We start from the raw sequence: 23,261 nt of genomic DNA, 5'->3' as shown, positions 1-23,261 counted from the left end.
GCCCATGTGTTCCTTGCTGCAAAGGCTAGTTATATGTTGGGGTGGTTGTCATTTGTTTGTAAGAAGGATACATATGCCAACAGGGTTGTTTTAAAAAATTGATAGAGTGTGGGTAGGAAGTGCCTCCACTGCTTCCATGCCTGATTCACTTTGACCTGACTTTTTGTTTTCTGGTCTACTGCTTGTTGCACAGATGGGATAGTGATCCTGCCACCATGATGACTCTGTAGATTCCTGGGAGTATATCCTGTTGAATGTACTGGTATTTATTATATTGTACTTAATCCTTATTTCATACGAGCCACACAACCCCACAAGTTGTACATGTTTGGTGGTTTTCTATTGCTCTATTTTGGCACCAAGTGCCCTTTTCTTTTTTGTTTTGTTCTAAGTAGGCAGGTGTACCCCTGCATGGGCCGCATTGCCAAAATGTTTTTCTTTTTTCCCCTTATTGAAAGCAAATAAAAAAGATTTAACAAATGAGCAGTTAGCCCTTGCAGTAAGACCCACTGCAAGGGCAATTTTTTTCCCCATAGTTCAGATTTAACCACAAGAAACTCTTCCTGGAAACAAAGTGTTTTCAGCAATATAGAAAGGACAGATTGCCTTGTAGGCAGAACAGCTTTTGTTTGCATATGTCAGTTTCTTTACTGTTTTACAGTCCAGGTTAGTAGGGTTAGATGTTTACTACATGTTCAGTGTTAATTAGACTTCACTGCTGCTTGCACTGAGAACTCTTTAACTCAGTGTTTGCTTTTGGCTACTCCCAATCTGAAGAATTTTTGGGTTTAACTGGACAAGGGTCACTCACCGTGCATTTCTGGTGCAAAGCTCTAATAAGGTGAAAAATAAGAAAGAATGGTGTCAAAAGGTATTATATGCAATCACAGGTATTTATGTTTTGATAACCTCCATTATATCTAAACTTCTATACTTATTGAGCCATCTGTGATGTACAGTGATAATCAAAGGAAAGTACTGCAATAACACTAGTGCCTATTAATCTCTAGTCTAGACTTTTAAAGTGCAACTTTCAATTGCTCTGACAACAATGACCTGGTGAGATAGAATTTTACATAGTTAACATCCACAGTTACATAGTTACATAGTTAGTAGGGTTGATTAAAGACACCAATCTATCCAGTTTAAATGCATAATATATTAGATACTTTATAAACACCTACTCCAGGATATGAAACAAATACAAATGTTTATAAAATTGTTTATTTCTACTGCTCAGCCTAAGTGAACCAAATTAACCAGACAAATTTGGTTCTTGCTTGCATACATTATGTTTTGGATAATCATAGTAGACACAAAATGACAATTAACCCATCTATCTATCCATTTTCCAGTGTCGAGTCCATGGGTGCCCATAGATGTTTCTGGCACTTGGTTACTATCTGGAAAAATGCTGCTTCCTAGAGAATCTTCTCTTCTCCTCCTTATTTCTCCAACTATCCAGTGACATCAACTGTTAGATCTAGTAAAGCCAAATGTACAATTTTTATGGGAAGTCTGCAACACTGAAGATGTTGTAGCCTTATGTGGTCCGATCAAGCCTACACACATGAATTCTACTGTCAGATTTAAGTTGTCATGGGACCCAGGTAGCTTCTACAGCTCTGTGGATACAATGATAGCGACAATTTTTAAGTTACAACTATTCCTAATAGCACCTAATAGTTTATGTACTATGTACACATTTAGATAATTGCTCCATAAATGCTCAATTGATATATGTACATATTACAGGACTGTGTTTTTCCCTCTCGCGAAAGCCTTTTCCATTTGTATTCAGGCAGTGCATTACACTACATAATTGCTGGTATATCTAAAAGATTGAACAGATTGTAACATGTATAGTCAACTTAAGATCTTTTTTACACAATTCCAGATTTGATGCAGCTCTACAGACGCCTAAGTAGGACAGGGCTGTAATACTCATGGAACTCAAGTAGCAACTAAGTGATTTTGCATGTATGGCACAATATAATAACCTTGTAGATAAGATATAATGTGCTAACCTAAGCACCATATACTGTATTACAGCCTTCCTTTACCATGCAAGCAAATACAAACTGGTCATTTATATTTCAGGTCGGATTTCCTGTAGGGATTCTGCATTAGCATTTACTCACACATGCACATCTGATGTATTTCCCGAACATGAAAGTTTCACATTTGGGAAATACTATGGACGCACATGCATGGATAAACGCAGATGCAAGTAAGCACTGGTGTGTAAAAGAGTACAGCCACATACAGACATTCAATGTATAGCAGGCTGTATGGGGAACTTGTGGCTTCTGGGCATTTATGCTATTCATAGAAAATGTCTATAAAATCTCCAAGTGAATAAAACCTAAAAGTGGTGTTCTCGTTTTTTCAATTCAGTCTAACATTAGAATAATTTGAAAACTAAGTAGTTACAAAATAGCTAACAAGCAACATTCAAACAAATTAATACCAGGATGAAAAAAATATAGCCATATGGTTCACAGAAATGCTAGCACATGCCTTATAAAGAAAATTGTTCATATAACACCTGTAAGGCTCCTTTCACACTGAGGCAGTTTTCAGGCATTTTAGTGCTACAAAATAGCGACTGAAAACTGCCTCCCATGCTGCCCGAATGTGAAAGCCAGAGTGCTTGTGCTGGGGTGGTGTGCTTGTGGGATGTTAGAAAAATGCGGGATGTTAGTCCTGCAAGCAGCATCTTTGGGGTGGTTTGTGAGCACTTTTTTTAACGTTGCCAAAATGACCTGCCCATTGTAATGAATGGGCAGCGCTTCCGAAGCACCTGAAAAGTGCTTCGGAAGCGCTGCAACACAGGCGGTTTTAACTACTTCTTCAGTCGCAGCTAGTGGCCGCAAAGCCCCACTTAAACAGAGCTAAAGCACCGCTAAAACAAGTGGCACTTTAGTGTTGATGCTTGGGCGGCCCCAGTGTAAAAGTAGCCTAAAGGAAATATGTTACACAAAGAACATTAGATTAGCACAGGATTCAATACAAACTCTGAAACTTAAATTGGAAGGCTTGGGATTGCGAATGTCCCAACTTGTCATGATGAATATATTAGACATATTTTGCAACTAATATGAATATGTTTATAGGAGCTATGAGATCCCAAAAGCATGGATCGTGATCAGATAGCGGCTGTTATAAGATCTATTTTTATAGCACGTAAGCTGATAGCTTCTCGCTGGGTCTCACCCAATTGAGGACTAGATTTGAGAAATGGATAAATAAGTGATGTTTGAAAAATACACCTATGTTCAACTTAATGTCTTTTGGAAATTTGAAAGGATCTGGAGTAAATGGATTGTTGTGTCACGTTCTAATTTCAATTGAAATTGTGTATAAATGGTGGATGTGGCCACAGTGGGGGGGGGGGGGGGGGGGGGTAAGTCAAAGATCCATATACCATCTGCTCCGGAGTATTTCTGAATGTTTTTGTATTTATGAATAATTTTGTATATCTATGAATATTTCTGAGAATTTTTACTTGTGAATATCTTGGGAAAAATCTAGAGGATGATGTATCAAATGCATTGATGTTGATATTGCTTGAAATAGCGATTTGACTTTGGATTGTAGAATTTTTTTTTTTTTTGGGGGGGTTGTTTTTGATGGTACTTATTTATCATAAAAATGTCAAAAACAAAACCTTTAAAAAATATCTATCTTTACATAAATATGAGTTGCCATGTTTGCAACTTACATAAAGACAAACTGACAATTCTAGTGTACTGTGTCACTACATAACAAAATACATGACAAAACTGGTAAACACAATGGTTAACCCAACATTCTCCAAATTTCCTTCTACAAGTTTCTTATTACTGCTTGATGCATTTCAAATACATAATCATCATCACCATTATCATCATAATAAATACAATTACTTTCGTTTTCATTAAATACATTTCATTTCCTGCATTTGCCAGTTTTTTTTTTCCAGAAAGGTTTATTGCTGGTATCAACAAATGAATTTCAGAAGTAATTAGTTAGTTATAAAAAATGTTTTGCACATTACATTGCTGATCAACCCCGGGTTAGCAGAGGTTACCAGAGTAACCCCATTTTGTTTGCACAATGGTGTTCCTTTGTCTGTACTTAATGTTTTCCTGGCCAATCATAATGCTTCAACAGCTGTGCCTCGTTTTGATCCCACCCTGAAGGTTTATAATGTTTGTCAAAAGTAGATGATTAAACTCCTAGCCAGGTGTAAATGCAACCTTTGTCATCTGAATTACCTACTGTGAGGTCTCTTTAACCTCATCACTCCTGCCACAATGAGACGCAACAGTTTATTCACAGACAGCACAGATTGTTAGCAAAGAAACAATAAATGAGAATGTTAACTATAAGAATATTAGGGTAAGATCGTTATTCTCACAGGAACGGAAAGTTGTTTTTTTTTAAATCTATTTGCATTACATGTTTACTTATTATTTATTTCATTTACTTATATAGCGCCATCAATTTATGCAGCGCATTGTATATACATTGTGCATTCACATCATTCCCTACCCTCAAGGAGCTTTTCAATCTACAGTACAATGAGATAAGCTGATAAATCCACCCTTGAAAAAAATGGTACTCCACAGATACAGTATGCATTATAAATCTAATTTTATGTGATGGATTTAATATTTATTTTTTTTAGTAACGTTTTAGGGTCCATTTCCTGTAGCCCATTCAACGTGCTTGCATGCACCGAGTTCTGACATTACTTCCTCTGGCCAGGCCCAACTTATCCATGCTGCATAAAATAGGGGATGCAAGATGAAAGGACACTACACTGCTCTGTGCAAGCCAGGTAATTTAATAATCTCTTTGTCTGCATCTCAAGCATGTAATGGAATTTATTTAGACCTGTGCCACTGATTACTTTATCTAAGTCACTCCTTTATATAGTGCTGTGAACATAACTGAGAACAATGAACCATTCTAATCAGTCGTTGTATCCAAAAAAGCTTATGCTCTATTATTCCTATCACACACATATACTCATGAATGCAATGTAGGCCCAATATTGGTTCAAAGCAAAATTAACTGTCTTTCTTGGATTGTTGGAGAAAATCACAGCACACGGAGGATGCCCCCTATGTTAGGCCTAAATAGGAGGATGTCCCCTATGTTAGCCCTAATTTGGAGGATGTCCCCTATGTTAGCCCTAAATTGCTAAACCCTCAACCACTCGGTTTTCATTTTGGTAGCAAGGGCATTTAGAGCCATGCCCAGCAGGGTGTTCATTTGTTCTAATGCTAACCATACATGGATTGATCCAATCACTCAAGGAAATGTTGCATCCTGATAAGCCATTTTTGAACATTGTTGATCTTGTTGTTTTTAATTTTTCCTCCGAATAGATTTGATCAAAACACTTAATGCAGCACCTTGTTTTTTCCAATCATGTCTATATTTTGATATTAGATAATTCTGTGTTTGGATAGTCAATTCCTAGTTCCTATGCTAGTGTTCTCCAAGTCAAAATTATATGTCTGAAATGTGTGATATTTGGGAAGAATTTTTAGAAGATTTCCTGTAATGTACTAATCATGGTCTTATTATTTATGTGATAGGTATAACTAGTGGTATTCGTTTCTTGTTAGCACTCAGTCCTCCTGCAGAGGTTCCTATATATGAAAATATCTTTCTTCAGGCAAAAGAGTTGTACAATATCTATCTGTATGTCAATGATGGTTTATGATAAGGGTAGAATGGATGATTGCCATGAGTAGCCAGGCTTCAGGGGGCCCAGGTGAGGCTAAAATATATATATATATATATTTAAATGCATAGTAAAGCTGGGTGAATTTGGAGGAAAAAAATATTCCTTTATCCAAGCAATACAGAGTGGATGGACAACTCTCCTACTGGGGCTAGTGTTCTTTAACAGTAGGCATGTGATTGCATGTGGGTACTGTTTGGCCAACAATTTTCTGCCAATGTGAGGTAGAAGGCAGCTGACAGGGCCACTCACTGAGCACATTTTGGCCAGGTTTAGTCACAATTACAATTTTGCAAGTCTGAATTTTTTCAGTAGGAGCTAATCAGTGATAATTTTCTTATTCCTCTCTGTCAAGGTCACTGGTAAAATAGTCAAGCAATCACAATGCATATGAACAACTCTGTACTTAAACATTGTTTCACCATCACCTAGCATGTGTAATGTGCAAAGAATATACGGTACTTCTGCATAGGACCCAATTTAATATTCAAATACTGTTCTCTCACTACAGAAGTCTTTGTGCTTTGACTCTTATGCATACGTTTATTAAACAGGTTGGAGCCCATGAACTGATAATGGCACAGGGACCAAGATACAAATAACCCATCACTGTTGTAGGCTGTTTTCTCAAGGATTTTCCTTCATTTATATAAGGATGGCTTTCCCTTGCTTTCCCTAATGAGAAAAACACGTACTTTCCAGGAGAATTTCTTTCTTCAAAAGTCAGACATACAGTAGCTTTCTTGCTCATATTCATGTTTTTGAAGCTGTCTTCTCCTTGCTCAGTGGCTTTTCATTATAGGTGCAGAACTAACCACATGCTATAAATACCATTATGCAAAGATATCAACCAACTACATTTTTCATGCATAGGAATAATTATGCCTCTCTATGGAATGAAAACTTTTTGAATATTCTTTATTTAAATAGTATTTTTATGTAATCAACAAAGCAATTGTGTTCCTGAATAAATGCTACAAACATACAATCGCCAATATATATAAAGAAAAGATTTTGTACATGAATAAAAAAAATTAAGTTTTCATGATTGCATGAAATGATATCACTAAAATACGGTTAGAGATTAGAGCTGTCATAGAGGTCCAGCATAGCATTTTAGTTTACTGTATGTCATACATTTGTATAAAAAATAAGCGCCCATCCCAAAGAAACATTTACCTTAAAGGGGTTGTAAAGGTAAATGTTTTTTTACCTTAATGCATTCTATGCATTAACGTGAAAAAACATCTCACACTGCCGGCGCCCCCAGGCCCCCGTTTTACTTACCTGACCCCACGAAAGTCCCGCGCTCGCCCCTGCCGTCCTCTTTGCCGCTTAACCTGGCCGCTGATTGGCTGGAGTGGATGGATTGAAAGCAACGCAGCCATTGGCTCACGCTGCTGTCAATCACATCCAATGACGCAGCGTGTCGGGGGGCGGGCCGTGTGATACAGCGAGCAGCTATAGCCGCCGGCTGTATCACGGGAGCGCGCCCGCAGGTGCTTCTCAGCATGCGAGGGAGCTCGCATGAACGTGAGAAGTACTTGCGGGAGGAAGCAGAGACAGCCGCCAAGGGACCCCAGAAGGGCAGGTTTGGGGCCACTCTGTGCAAAACTAGCTGCACAGTGGAGGTAAGTATAACATGTTTGTTATTTTAAAAAAATAAAAAAATTTACTTTACAATCCCTTTAATACAAAGGTGTAATTTCAGTGTCATTTAATGATACATTCACATAAAATTATACAATGTATATAATTTTAAGTGAATTTAACTAAATGTCACTGAACGTATTCCTTTTGTATTAAGGTAAATGTTTCTTCGGGATGCACACTTATTTTTTTATACATTTCTATTAGCTGAATATTTAGGCTTTTTCTAAGCAGCAGCACCTGTTTTCTTTCATTATCGCTCTTTTTGGGTTAGTGCTGATATTTCACTTTACACATGTCATACATTTAGCAGAAACTAATTAAAGCTGAACAGTGAACAGATAAAATAGACAAAAATAATGATGCTACGTAATTATTAATACATCATTAATTGTATCTTCTTAATGCAAGCAGTGTAAATGGACCTGATATCAGGTCCAGTGGTCCCCATTTAGCAGCAATGGAGAGTAAAGCCTCATACGCACGATCGGATTGTTGGCCAACAAAACCGTGGAATTTTGTCAGAAAGCGTTGGCCCAAACTTGTCTTGCATACACATGGTCACACAATTGTTGGCCAACAATTACGAATGTAGTGACATACTACATGGTTTTTCAGGTCTTTAGCACTACCTTTTGGGCTAATTTTGTGTTAGTAGAATTTTGGTGAGTGTTGATTCGTGCTTTTCATTTTGTGCTTTTCATTTTGTGCTTTTCATTTTGTGCTTTTCAGTTCATTTCTGAACGGGCGTTTGTCAACCAGACATGTTGCTGAATCGGAGGAGATAACGTGTTATTTATTATTGGCCTTGGAGTTATTGTTTTGACATTATTTTTTTGGTTGAATAACGATTTTATTTGGTATATTTTCTATATTTTTAAATGAAATAGAAAGCACTTTTTGATTAAGTTCTATTGGCAGATAGCATGTCTAATTTTATTTGTTTTCTTTTTTTATTGCACAATAAAAAAAATTGTGTAGAATAATATTTGGCTATGTGTTTTACTTCAAATGACAGTTTGGGAGTAGGCAGTTACATTTTAAAAAATACAATGTAAAATTGACAAGTTACACCAACATAGTTGTATCTTTGATCTTAAAAACTAGGGGATAATGGTGTTGTGGTAACTTGCCCAAATAAAAAAAAAGCATAATAATATTATTCTTGATATCGCTAGAAAAAAAAGCTTTTGAAAATTAGTTTGCAATAACTAATTTGCCACGTTACAAATGTTAATTTTCCATTACGAACGCTAGTTTACAAGACCAGCCGCTTCTGGCTCATCCTTGCGTCCAAAAATGCGTGTTTGTACTTTGGACTTTTGTCCGACAGACTTGTCTACACACGCTTGGAAAATCCGACAACACACATTTGTCCACAGAAAATTTTAAAACCTGCTATCCAACATTTGTCCATGGAAAGTCCGGCAACAATTGTCCGATGGAGCATACACACGGTCAGATTTTCTGCCAACAGCCTGTCATCGAACATTTCCCGTTGGAAAGTCCGATCGTGTGTACGCGGCTTAAGAGAAAGAAGCAGTGGAAGGAGCCAGTCAGTTCATGTCCTGACAAAAATCATGCTGATAGGCAGAAGAAACAGAGTAACATGACATGAGCTCATCACTGTGCTGCTTCCAATTTTGCTGTCCAGTTACAGGCAGGATGGGTCTAGGTCAGTCTGGGCTGAAAGGAAGTGGGTTGAATGATGCTGGCCATCAGACTAAGGGCATCTTGTGGCAGAGAAGAAATACTGCAGAGAAGAGCTCCAGATTATTTTATCTTTTAAATGGCAATTCCTTTTTATTTTGTTATATTTGGCTAGAGTTCTGCTTTAAGTATTAAGATAGCCACATATATGATATGGCCAAAACACTGTGCACTAAAAATACTAAGGCCGCGTACACACGGGCGGACTGTCTGCCCAACTTAGTCCGCTGAACAGTGTTTCAGCGGACAATCCGCTCGTGTGTGGGCTTCAGCGGACTTTTTCAGCAAACAGTCTGACGAACAAAGTCTTACGGAATTTCCGTAAGACAGTCCGTTCAAACTTGGTTTTGTCCGTCCAAACTTGGTTTCAGCGGACAGTCCGCTCGTGCGTAGGCAAGTTGGACGGACTAAGTATGGCGCATGCTCAGAAAGGGTTTACACGGCCGAAGGTTGCATTTCAGTGTATAGGACGTCGTTTTTCTAGTCCCGTCGTACGTGCTGTACACGTCATCACGCACACTTTCAGCGGACTGTCTGCTCATCGTGTGTGGTCAAGTCCGTTCATGCAAATTTTGAACGGACTGTCTGTCGGATTGTCTGCCGAACTTAGTTGGGCAGACAATCCGCCCGTGTGTACGCGGCCTCAGGTGAATTGCCAATATTCTCAGATAAAAATAATAGTATAATAATTAAGTCAAGCAAGTTGAAAATTATTTGTCTTGATGGAGCTTCTCCATTGTTGTCTTTTATAGTTTATGGTGATTGTTGAAAAACCTACTATCACTACAGCTACTGAATTAGAGGCAGCTACAACAAAAAGCAACTTTCCTCTACTTTAGAAAACATGTGGATTAGAAATCTTGGTAATTTATGGCCAGCATTAACTGGAGTTTATGTGTAAAATCTAGTGGAAAGGAGGCATGTAGGTGGAGCTAATATGTTAGATTTTTAACTTTTAATTGCTATTTAAATAAACACCCTATGGGCTAATGCAGTAGCTCAACTTTCTTATCCTATAGTTTTCTAATTTTGGAGAGAGAAAATTGAGTACTGCCCCTGATAAAAAAAAGTATTTGCACTAACATACAATTTTTCAGGACAAGCTTTCGGAGTATGTCCCCTTCTTCAAGGTCCAAGCAGTACTGATTCACAAATTTTTAAGCAGATACTGGATTAAAAATTTGTGAATCAGTACTGCTTGGACCTTAAAAAAGGGGACATACCCCGAAAGCTTGTCCTGAAAAATTGTGTTAGTGCAAATAAAAAAAGTATCACGGACAGTGCTCAATTTTTTCTGTCACAATTGCACTAATACGGCTACAATCATGTCTAATTTTGGAGACAATTTGAAGCTTACGTAGCAGAGGTGTAACTAGAACCTTCAGGGCCCCAGTGCAAGTAACCATGAAGGGCCCCCCTGCCCCCATCCCAGGGCCCTTGTCATTGATCCAGTCCCTTTACTCCCATTGCAGGGCCCTTTATTGTGGCCTCACAGCAGGACCCTTTTACATGTTCTGCAGCGGGACCCCTTCCTGCATGGTTGCCTACCTTTCCAAAAAAAGTCAGATACACTTTTTTTTTTCATTTGTTCAGCCAGCCATTGTAGGGGGGGGGATGTATGTTAATTAGGGGTGGGCCATTTAAAATGGACATAGTTCTACAAGAACCATCTAATGCCATACCCCTTTGCACATCTCTACACCCCCCAGAATGCCTCCATACCCCTCAGCACGCCTCTACCACCCCTGCACATCCCTGTACATCCAGATAACCCCTAGCATACTTCCGTACCCCAAGCACACTTCTGTACTCCTTTGCACATTACTGCACCTTCTACACACACCTCTGCAGTTCCTAGCATCCTCCGTACCCCCCCCCCTCCAACACACCTCTGCACCCCCACACAGCCCTGCATTGCCTAGAATCCTATTTATCCCTCGGTATGTCTTCATAAGCCCAGCAAGCCACTGTAACCCACAGAACACCGCCGCACCCCCCCCCCCCACACACACACACACACACATAGATGTTTGCATTTCTCAGCACATCTATGCACTATGCTGCACATTTCTGCACCCTCACACATCTGTACCCACACACACACACATCTGCACCTCTGTATTTCTCCGGTACACCATTGTACACCACAGCAAGTGAACTTGGCACCCTGCACACCCCTAAGGCCCCTTTCACTTGAGGCAGACCTGTTCTGATACAGAGCGGACATGGGCACAGCACGCTGCTCTCTATGGGGCATTTGGATGGAAAATTTGGATGGACCACCTGTCCATTTCCATCCGACTATCATCCTATCTGATCCACCAGACAGATAAGTAATGGATCTCCCATCTGTCTGTTTTTAGCCAAGAAGATCGGATGGTGGTGGGTATTAGCAGACACTCACCGCTCCATAGAGTGCTATGGATGTTCTGATCGGGTCTGCCTGAAAAATGGACAGGGGGACCTGATTAATCTGCCAGTGTGAAAGGGGTCTAACACATCTGTACTCTGTACCCAATTAATGTGCACCTCCAGCCACCAGCACATCTTTGTACCCCCCCCACACACTTTCACCCCATGGTCACTCACCCCAATGTTGATGACAGTCTGTGGTCAGCATCTCCCCCTGCACCTCAGTATACTAATGTTGCAGTTTAGTATGCATTGGGGGAGGTGGGAGGAAGCAATCGGCAACTCTATGGTACCCCTCTCCACTGTATACACTCGAGAAAAGAACTACTAGCCCCAAGGAGATTCCACAGCCCACGGGTACCACAGAGCTGCTGATCGCCCCCTCCCACTGCCCCCCCACTGCATACTAAACTGACAGCCAGAGGTGCAGGGGGAGATGCTGGGTCTTGGGGCCCCCCACAGCAGCAGAACGCCGGGGCCCAGTCGCAAGACCTTGATAAAATAGGGGGTTGGGCAGCTACTGTATAACGGGGGGAATAAGTATTTGATCCCCTGCAGATTTTGTACGTTTGCCCACATGCAAAGAAATGAAGGGTCTATAATTTTTTATCATATGTGTATTTTAAATGATAGAGACAGAACATCAACCAAAATCCAGAAAAAACACATACAACAAAGTTACAATGAAGTTGCAGTTCAATGAGTGAAATACGTATTTGATCCCCAAGCAAAACATGACTTAGTACTTGGGGGAGAAACCCTTGTTTGCAAGCAAAGAGGTAAGATCTTTCTTGTAGTTGGTGACCAGGTTTGCACATATCTCAGGAGAGATTTTGGATCACTCTTTTTACAGATCTTCTCTAAATCTTTAAGGTTTCTTGGCTGTTGTGTGGCAACTCAAAGTTTAGGCTCCTTTCATAAATTTTCTATAGGATTAAGGTCTGGAGATTGGCTTGGCCACTCTGTGACCTTAATGTGCTCCTTCTTGTTGCCAAATGTTCACATTCAAAATATATGTTAGGAGAGGCTCCCCTGGGAAAATCAGTGATGGAAAAGGATCTGGGGGTGCTTGTAGACTTTGCAGGCTTAGCAACAGCATGCAATGCAAAGCTGCAGCTAACAAAGCTGGCAAAATACTGTCAGGCATTAAAAAGGGCATACATTCCAGATATAAATCAATAATTCTACAACTTGAGAAGACACCGTTTTGGCCTTATCATGAATATGCGGTTCAGTTTTGGCCACCAGTCCTCAGAAAAGACGTTGAATTACAAGAGTGAAGGGCAACAAAATGAATAAGGGGGTGAAGGACTACAGTTTATATAATAATGTATAATAATGTATAATGTATAACTATATCACGGGTGACTTTAGTGACTGCAATAATCTGTTTACTTTAAGGGCCCTGAAGAGGACACATGGCCACAATTTGAGGTTGGAAGAAAGGAGGTTTAAACTTCGACAGTGGAAAGGGTTTGTAGTGCACCCCACTAGGAGCCGCAGATGAACTGGGATCCCCCACATTGCACAGCCAGGCATACTGAATTTTCACAGGCACTCCAGAGACAGAGAACAGTCCATGACTTTTTTTTTGTGGTTTATTGAGGGTTAATAACTTGGATGGGGATGGGAGTTTATGGGATGCCCACTTGACTTTCCTCCACAGTCCTCTAGACTGACTCTCACCAGTCCACCCGACTGACTCAGCAGGAAATCTCCCAGGGAAGGGATGAAGACTTGGCACACCACTGTCTTCAGGGAGAACTGGCTACATGGGGAAGTCCCCAGTAGTGTTACTCTACTTACACTGTCCTCTCTCTTGCTCCCATGCCTCCAGGAAGGGCTTCTTCTGTGTGTTGTTGGCAGGATCCTTCCCGCACCTGAGCGCCGGCTCAAGGTCACCCCCCCCCCAGACTAGGGGGTACCACAGAGGGCCACCGACAGCCTCCTTAGCACTAAATCTCCATCTTCCACCTGACTGCCCTTTATGAGGAAAGCCTTGCCCCCTGCCAGCCCTTTACTAGGGATTGGCTGAGGCCCTCATAAATAGTCCAGGCAGCTCTTCCTAAACTCCAACCACTAGCTCTAGAAGCTTCTACAACCTTCTAGACCAGGGGGAGGCACCAGAGAAGCTGTCGGGATGAGTCATCCAGCCCTGACTCTCTGAGCCCTGACCCAGATTCACAGCTCAGGCTTAGCCCTGCGTTAATCAAATTTACCTATACTAACAAACCCTACACTACAAAAATGTATCTTAAATCTAGCACTCACTAGAGAGTGCTACACTCACCCTCCCTAAAAAAACAGCTGTGTACCAATCGGCTGGGAAAAACACTCCTGAGCCCAGGAAAAAATAGGGCATCCCATAAAAAGAGAAGGGAGGGAAAAGGGGCAACAACTTAGAAGGGACTATGTACTTTGTATTTTGTCAAAGAACCATATGTACATTACATAGATATATATACATCTTAACTACAGGTCCTTGTAGCTAACATAATAGGCACAGAGGTACAGTATAAGGCATATACTTCCACTGGAGCACCTCCTCCTAGAGGGAATGCCTTCCAGCAAACTGTAGAAAAACTCAAAGTCCATTTTCGAATCCATAGGTGTGAACGCCCATCGTGGTTGCCATGGGTGACAGCTCATAACACAGTTCACACTGAATATCAGGTTCTCAGCATAAGTGCCCATCCCAGCCATGGTTGGGGTAACTTTGCATGCGGTGCTATACTGGCACTTCAGCAACTCCCGCCGGTTGCTATGGACAATGGCACTTGACTTAGACCCTCATACATATTCCAGGCAGCCCCTCCTAACCTCCACTCACTAACCTCCACTCACTAGAAGTTTCTACAACCTTCTAGACCAGAGGAGGCACCAGAGGAACTATCAGGATGAGTCACTGAACCCTGACCCAGATTCACAGCTCAGGCTTAACCTTAAGCTAACTAAATGTACCTATACTAACAAACCCTACACTGCAAAAATGTATCCTACATCTAGCACACGCAAGAGGGTGCTACAGGTTCTTTACTGTTAAAGCTGTAAAAATGTGGAACTCCCTCCTCCCAGGAAGTGGTACTAGCTGAGAGTGTTGAAAACATTTTTTTTAGATGTTTTCCTCAGGAAGCTGAATATACAGGGCTATGAGAATTTTTAGAGACTAAAAATAACACACACATACACACAGACTTTTCAACCATATAAACTATGATATCACTTTATATGTGTTAAAGGGAAAATTGTTCATGTAGGGACCCACATGTGCTGCTTCTTTTATTGTGCTGTAGCTCTATGTTAGCATATCACATTAATAAGTCAAAACACAATCATTTTTCATACATTATCCCTATGAAAATAGCTCAGACAACAGAAAGAATCAACAATAAAAACCAAGCAAACAGTCCTTGAAGTATGAATGCTAACAAGACTGAAGTGAGTACGGTAAGCGGAAGTGCGGTTTCCGAGGGAGCAGCCGACTCGTCTTTGCTCACAAGCTGTCATAAAGGTGATCAATGATTTATACTTATTAATAAAGCAGCAGTGACCCTCCAACGACCTGGCGAATCTATAAGAAGTTAAAGGATCCTTGTAGAGCACCTTTTATCCCAGTCTGCTTGTGGACTGACTACTCTATCCATTGAAGCAGCCAAATACTGACTTAAAATGAAGAATGTTTAACAAAGCTTACCTTTTTTTTTTTTTTTTGCAAATCCAGACCAAACACAGTTATAGACAGAGCAATATTAATAGAAGTATACAAAGTGGAAATAAAACATCTTTATATTTCCTTCAACAAACAACCTCTTTTGCATGTCAGTTGAAGCTGTTGATGACTAAGGCTAGGTTCACATCAATGTACGTGCGATTGAGGCATTTTTAGAAATGCGTTTTTCACACACCTGTAATGATTTTTATGCATTCACATGCTTCCTGCATTTTTTTGGTAGGAGGAGGAGACTGGTTGTTAAACACAAAATCCTATCTAGATGCATTTTTTGGAACGCAGTTTCATTGAAGTCTAGGGAGCTAAAAACACACCGTTCTCTGTGTAAAAAAAAGTCCTTGCACTATTCCAAAAAATTCACTGCAGGAAACTGCAAAGATGAGAACGGGATCCATAGGAAATTATGTTAAATTGATTGTAGTGTACTTGACATTTGTAAGGACTTAAGCCCCCCTAAATGCGTATCCGTAATCTCCCACCCATGACAGGCACCCGCCTCCAAAACCTGATCCCCACCTTTAATAAACCACGGACAAGGTATGGAGTAAATGGCCAACTGGTCTTAATTTATTAACAAAAATATATATAGTTTAATAAAATACCATAAATAACTTTCAATTGTAAACATTCCCAGCCTTTAAACGGGTGATGGGTACCAGCATAACAACACACTGGTCACTGCGAATGACTTCCCACTTTTGACCTCTTGACCTCCAGACGGAATCCCCTGTCTCGGAGGCTATACCCAAACCATCGCAGTGACCTACCCCTTTTAACCCTTCCAGGTTAACAACTCTTAACCTGAAAGTACATTAACCACCCCCATCCCATGGATGGGTACAACAGTCTTTTCTACCTGAAAACCTCCCCTTTCCTACTCAAAAAATCCCCAAGCACCGCCACAGCCTGAAAGGGGTAAAACCTTACCTTTGCAGGCACCTCCACACACACAGCCCTCACTGGATGCCCTCCTGTAGACCCAAGGCCCACAGATCCGTCCCCACCTCATTTAAATGCACACCATCACTCCTCAAATAACGCCAGGTGTCTATTTCCAGCTCCCTGTGCCTAACGGCAAGGCCCCCGTTTCTAATGAAGAATCTGCTGACCTCCTTGTTCACCTTCACCCTTGCCTGATCCACCTTCTTATCGGACAAAGCCCACCTCCATGACATCCTGCCCACCATGTCGGACCAGACCAGCACCATGTTAGGATATGCAGATTTCAAACGCTAGAAGTCGCATTTGATGTCCCTGATGAGATCTCTCATGGACCTGACCCCCATGTCATTTCCTCCCACATACAATAGCAACACATCTGGAGGCCTGTCTAGGCGAGAAAACCTGTGAACTTCGCCCAGGACTCTGTTCCATCTCATGCCAGGGACCCCGATCCAGCGAACCTGTGCTTCCTGCCTGGGTATGCGAAGTTGTCTGCCGTTCGGCCGAATGTCAGCTCTCTTCGCACCCCAAAAAACATAGGAATGGCCCAGGATCCACACCAGGCCCACACCATAACCTGCAGATAAAAATTGGATTAACATACCGTAACCAAACGACAATTACCCCACCTACCCCCCAAATAAAGGCGTACAACTCCCCTCTTTACGCCAACCATTGTGGACGGACATACAATTTAAATCTGTCTGAATCCCACTGCCCGATTCTCCTCACAGCCTCATCACTCAAACCCGCCCTGGATGCCCAGGGGCGGCCCTTCCGTAGCCGCCCCAATCCTAAAGGAGTGAGAGGAAAAATTCCTCGGGTCAAAACCCTCTTCCGCCACACATTTTTTAAAAACAGCGATAAACTGAAACTTGGAAAGATAAGAGCCATCCAAGTGCAACAAAAAGGGGCCAGCGACCTGAGGTCGCATGTTCCAAAACCTTTCCACCGCCCTGACCGGACAGATATCGAATTCCCCGATCCTTACCACCTCCACCGGTAGCCCCCGACCCATTTGATCAGTCTTTGACCGCCGTACCCGGATACCAACCGAGTCACGATCGATCTCAAGGTCTTCCCTTGTCAACCCCCCAGCCACCCGTTTCGACGGGCTGACCAGCTCACTGATCCTAAATGCCCCAAAGAAGGCCAGAGTGAATGCCACCTGGAACAACGCCAGTTCGTAATCCGAACTGCAAACTTTCCCCACCGCCCGGCACAAACCGCGAAGGAGGTCAAAAGAGACAGGGCGCCTCCCGTCCCTTTGCTTGTGCGCCCGACGGGATCCCTTGACGGCTTGTCTCGACCAGAATTCCTTGGTATGGTCCCGCTGCCCCTGCCATTTAAACAGAAACACCAGCCCAGCCAGTTTGCGGTCAATTGAAGCCGCCGAAACCCCTTTTTCCATAGCCCCGCTAAGAAAATAAAACACTGCCTGAGCCATGCCCGCATCGCCCGGGGCCATGCCGATCGCTTCCAGGCAAGCTGACCAGTCCTGCCAAACCCTTGAGTAGGCGCCCCACGTAGCCTTACTCACAGATTGCCTGATCCATTGAGCTGCTATTCCAGCGCTATGGCCCACAGGCCCTTGGGGCATTCAATCCCATGACGCTCCGTCTCCGGTGCCAGTCCCCGAAATCTGTCCCACTGAAAACGAGACAGAGCATCAGCAACCGTGTTGTCCACCCCCGGTAAATGTACAGAATAGAGGAAAGAATTAACCTGCAAACACCGTAGCACTAGATGCCGCAACAGCTTGACAACTGGCCCAGAGGCTGCCGTCAGCCGATTGACCACCTGCACCACCCCCAGGTTGTCGCAGTTAAACCTCACCTTCATGTTACGGAATGACTCCCCCCAAATCTCAACCGCCACCACAATGGGGAAACAGCTCCAAAAGAACCAGGTTCTTCAGCAGTCCTGCCTCCGCCCACTCCGATGGCCAGCGAGCCGCACACCATTGCTACCCTTGAAAAAGGCCCCGAAACCCGTGGACCCAGCCGCATCCGTGAAGAGTTCCAGATCGCAGTTACTGATGGGCCCAGACATCCAAAGGGCCCGTCTGTTAAAGGACTCCAAGAACCCCTGCCACACCCTCAGGTCCTCCCGGAGGTCCCGACTGTGTGTCACAAAATGGGTCGGGGCACAAATGCCCGCCGTAGCGGCCGCCAGCCGGCGGCAAAACACACGCCCCATCGGCATGATCCGGCAGGCGAAGTTCAGCTTTCCTAGCAACGATTGCAACCGATGTAGTTGCAACTTACGCAATCCAACCGTCCCGTGTATTTCCTCCTGAAGCCTCGTTAGCTTGTCCAGCGGCAACCTGCACTCCATCTTCTCAGAATCGATCACGATCCCTAAGAACGTGATACAATCCGTAGGACCCTCTGTCTTTTCAGGGACCAACGGGACTCCGAACCGCTCCGCAAGATGTTGAAGCGTACCCAAAAGGACCGAACAAACGTTGGACCCTGCCGGTCCCACACATAAGAAGTCGTCCAGATAATGGATAACCGAGTTGATACCCGACACATCGCGGACGGCCCATTCCAAGAAGGAACTAAACTGTTCAAAGAAGGCGCACGAAATCGAACATCCCATTGGAAGGCACCGGTCCACATAAAACCCCCCCTCCCAGGTACAACCCAGTAGTCGAAAACTCTCTGGATGCACCGGCAGAAGCCGGAAAGCCGATTCGATGTCCGACTTCGCCATCAGCGCCCCCTGGCCATAACGCCGAACCCAGGCAACGGCCGCGTCAAAGGAAGTGTACGTCACCGCACACTCCTCCGGAGCAATGGCATCGTTGACCGAACCCCCTTTCGGGAAGGACAGGTGATGTATCAATCTGAATTTATTCGGCTCTTTCTTAGGAACCACCCCCCAGCAGGGAAACCACTAGGTCCGGGAGAGGCATCTCCCGGAAACAGCCGGCCATCCGACCCAATGCCACCTCCTTCTCCAATTTCGGCGAAACAACTGCTGTATACTGCAGCGCAGATTTCAAATTTTTTGCCAGAGGGGGCACTGAGGTCAGTGAACAAGGGATCTTAAAACCAAACCTAAACCCATCCTCCAGCAAGCAGGCCCCCACCCAGTCGGGGTACCTATTGAGGAAAGGTAACATCCTTTCCACCCGCACCGGAGTCGTCCCGCAGAATCTTGTGCGCAGAATCTCCAGGACGCGCTTTTCCTTTTTTAAAGCATTTGGCAAGTGTGTGAGATCCCGCGCATCCGGAGCACGCGTGCTTGAACCGGCAGGTAGCCCCAAACTTACACGTCCCCTCATTAAATTGCCAACAGAAACCCCAACGTTTTTCGGTCGGCTGTCCCGAGGTTGTCGAACCTCCGACCCCTGGCTGAAAAAACTGGCTTGGGGCCCGCGCTGCCGTCATGAGCTTCATCCATAAGCTGATATCCTTATGATCCCAGCGAAGAGACGGTCGGACTGCCACCCTCTGCCTAAATTGTTCATCATAACGGAGCCACGCCGTCCCTCCGTATGTCCTGTGCGCCTCACTGATGGACTCCAAGTACACAAAGAGCGCCGAACAGTGCTCCGGCGTCTTCTCTCTCACGACGCTTGCCAGGATCGCAAAAGCCTGAAGCCAATTGGCAAAGGTACGCAGAATCAATCTATAGCGCCGTTTTTCCTCATCCTCCTTCTTCCGCTCCTCGGGCTTCAACCTGTCCAGGTTGAACTTCTCTAGTGGCAACAGGGTGAAGAGCTCGACGTACTCACCTTTCCATATTTTCTCTTTCACCTCTGGCTTGAGATGCGCACCTAACGGGCCCTCGATGCATACGTACACTTCGCTCCTCGCTGCATCCGCCAACCGCACCGAGTCCGCACTCTTCTCCGCGGGTTTGCTACCCCCCCCGTCGGCCGAGCTGCCCGCCGGCGACGCCGACGTCACCGCAGCCGTGCCCACCTCAACCGTAGGTGCCGAAGCCTGCACCCCGGCCACCCCCCCAGCCTGGGCCGCGATCGGCCCAGGCGCCTGCGGCCAAGCCTGTGCCGGTCCCCCCATGGCCCCAGGCTCAAACCGCTGAACCAGCTCCTTCAAGCCCAACAACAAACCCCCCAGGCCTTCCTGCCCCACCCTGGATTCCTGCGCCCTTTCCTTCGGGGGGCTGACTGCCGACCCCCCAGCCCCGACACCCCCCCTACCCTACTGGAACCCGGACAACTACCCCGTGCCAGCAAGTCATGCAACAAAGAAGAAAAAGAATAATCACACTCACCGGGCTGCCCAGGAACGGACCTCGCAGCCGCCTCTTGCGGACCCACCGCCGACGACCGACCGTCCTCGCCATGTTCGTCCGACTCCGACAACTCGCCCTTGGATCTTCCGCTGTCTACCGGTGGTTCCTGGCGTGGCGTGCGACTCACTGATGGACCAGCTTCCATGACCAAGGGTCTGCGGTGCTGCACACGAGATGCCCTCTGCTCCTGACCACCAGCCCTGCTCTCCCGCATCGGTGAAGGGGACCTGCGCCTCCCGGCTAGCCGACTCCTCCCTGCTCTCGTCCCGGCAGTGACTGCCCTGGCCTCCTGACTCACACGTTCTCTGCTACCCATGCGCCTGGGACTGGGGGCCGTGGCAACTGGAGGGTCCCCCACCCGCTGCATGTCCTGACCCCGCCGTCCCGGCTGGCTTCCTCCATCCTCCCCTCCTGTGCCCAACGGCCGCCCTGTGCAGCGGCGCCGCGCAGGGGGTGCCGAACCCTGCGCCATATCCATCACCCTCGCTGGCGTGTCCTGGCCCCTCCTCCGCACTCCTCTCCGCGTCACCCCACTCCTCTCTGTAGGCCCCGGGGTGGAAGCTGTGGGATCCTGGCGCTGCCCATCCGACCCTGAGCCCGCATCCCTCCTGGGAGTGCCCGCCAACGCACGCTGAGGCCCACCCGGGCCGGCCTCTGGGCTGTACCGCTCGGGCGGCCGGGAACGCCGAGCCCGAGGTGTAGCCCCTGCTCCCCTGCCGTCAGTGCTCCCCCCCTCTGCCGCCATGGCCGCAATCTGCTCGCGGAGCCATGCTGCGCCCTGACTGTTCACCGCCACCTGCAGTTGGGAGAGGAATGCCTCAGTACCTGCCGCCATAACAAATTCCGGGTCCAAGCGGGAGGGTGCGTGCAATCGCTTCCTCCTCCGCTCTCCGAGTGAAAGCATGGTACGCCGCTATCGCGTACCATGCCGTAGCTCCGCCCCTCAGCTCCGCCTGACCCCTCCTCTTAAAGTGGCCCCGGGGCTGCTAGTTAAAACGGCGACAGGGCTGTCCTGCACCTGTCATGCCGTCCCTCCGCTGACCCCCCCCCCCTTCAGGGGTGTATGGCTGCAGGACTCTCTTTCTGCAGATCTGCAAACTAATAAATGCAAAGTTGTGAACCTAGCCTTAAAGTGTTTGTTACCAGGGGTGGATCCAGAGCCTAGTCTCGGGCGGGGCACTGACAGAAAATTTTGCCGGCAATTTGTTGGCGAAATGGCTGGTGTTGGCGCTTCAATCATCACAGCGCCATGGTTAATATGGTGTCAGGATGATTGAAGCGCATTATTTCTATTATTAGATTGTAATATAAAATTAAATAGTTCAACTCACTTTTGTTAAAAAAAAAAAAATAGTTCAACTCGCCATAATGCAGAATCAGTGGGAGCCCTGAGCGTGTTACTTGCCACGTCGCCTGCCACCAGATGCAGCTTGTCACTTGCTACGTCACCTGCCACCAGATGCAGCATGTCACTTGCCACCGTTGGCTGCTACCAAATGCAGATTGTCACTTGCCATGTCACTAACCACATCCCCTGCCACCAGATGTGGATTGTCAGTTGCCAATTTCTCCCGCCACAAGATGTGGATTGTCACAAAGTGATGTTGCATTGCGGCCATCTTGGTACACCCCCACTTGTCTGCAGTAAGCCTAGAGTTAAAAGTCGACATCTTTATACACCCACCAGTTATTTTTAACAGTAAACTCAACTTATTTAGTGATATATAAGTTGAGTTTACTTTTAAAAATACCTGTGAAAAGCAAGACACTGGTGGGTGTATAAAGATGTCCGCTTGTCGACTTATAACACTAGGCTTACTGTGGTCGAGTGCGGGAGTACCAAGATGGCCGCAACGCAACATCCCTTCAGCCACATATTCAGATGGGTATAGGCTTTCAGACAACACCTGTGTGCTTGCTCAGTCACACGCCAGCCTGCCGGCATGATTGCCATCTGCTTGCTCACCCACCGGCTCACCCACTCATTATTTTCTCAGGGGGAGCAATTGCCCCATTGCCCCCCCTGGATCCGCCCCTGTTTGTTACCCCAGCATTTTATATTTCTGATATGTGCCTGCTGTACCAACTTGCATGAAACAATCTCCTGTTCTTTTTATATTGCTTCCTTTGTGTGAAATCCCTAGTGTTCCTGCCAGTCCCTGTACTTTGCTATCAAAAACTGACCACGAGAAGCAGGGGAACACATTGTGGTCAGCTCCCTAGCTGTGTTGGCAACTCAACCTGCTCTCCTCCAATGATCAGACTTGTCCAGGCAAACCAAAAAAGCTTTTCACTGGGAAAATCGGTGTGCTGTTGCTTCTCTTCCCCCCAGCTCTTATGCAGCTGAGAACAGAGAGAATATGATTACTAATAAAAAAAAGGTAAAAAAAAGGTATTTGTATATTTTATTTAAATATATACACAAAGGTTTTGCCTTTCATTTAAATTTCAAACTGAATGGGTTGTTTTGCAAGGTGATTGTTTACAATCACTTTAAATGTCCTGAATTTTGAGCTTGACCAACATTTTAAAGTGGTACTGTTTATTATCAGTGATTTGGAGAAACACACGTGAACAGCCATTATTTTGTTTTCATGTAAAAAGCAGCTTTGAGACCATGAAGTGTGTCTGGTATCTGCTCTGCCACTTTACTGGTTCCCGATCAGCCGCCACAGTTTTACTGCGGCAGAATGGCACGGCTGGGCGAAACGACATTACCTTACATCGCTTTGCCTTCTGGGCACTAGGGCCGCATGCCACCGCATAAGCGGCGTGCACACCCACAGCGTGTGCCCTGGGCTGATCTGA

At 44.9% G+C, this 23,261-nt stretch overlaps 1 long non-coding RNA gene across 1 annotated transcript; it reads left to right on the top strand.

Annotated features, from left to right (window-relative positions):
- Positions 1–3,990: 3,990 nt before the first annotated feature.
- On the top strand, positions 3,991–8,304 carry LOC143998331 (uncharacterized). Its single transcript, XR_013277856.1, has 3 exons — positions 3,991–4,383; positions 4,673–4,825; positions 8,123–8,304. It is a non-coding gene; the product is annotated as an uncharacterized LOC143998331 (long non-coding RNA).
- The last annotated feature ends 14,957 nt before the right edge of the window (positions 8,305–23,261 follow it).

The sequence above is a fragment of the Lithobates pipiens genome, unplaced genomic scaffold (assembly GCF_037356315.1).
Source record: "Lithobates pipiens isolate NorthernLeopardFrog02 unplaced genomic scaffold, aLitPip1_a1.2 Scaffold_19, whole genome shotgun sequence".
Taxonomy (NCBI): Eukaryota; Metazoa; Chordata; class Amphibia; order Anura; family Ranidae; genus Lithobates; species Lithobates pipiens.
Note: the sequence above shows the minus strand (reverse complement) of the source record. Positions and strands in the feature narration are given on the sequence as shown.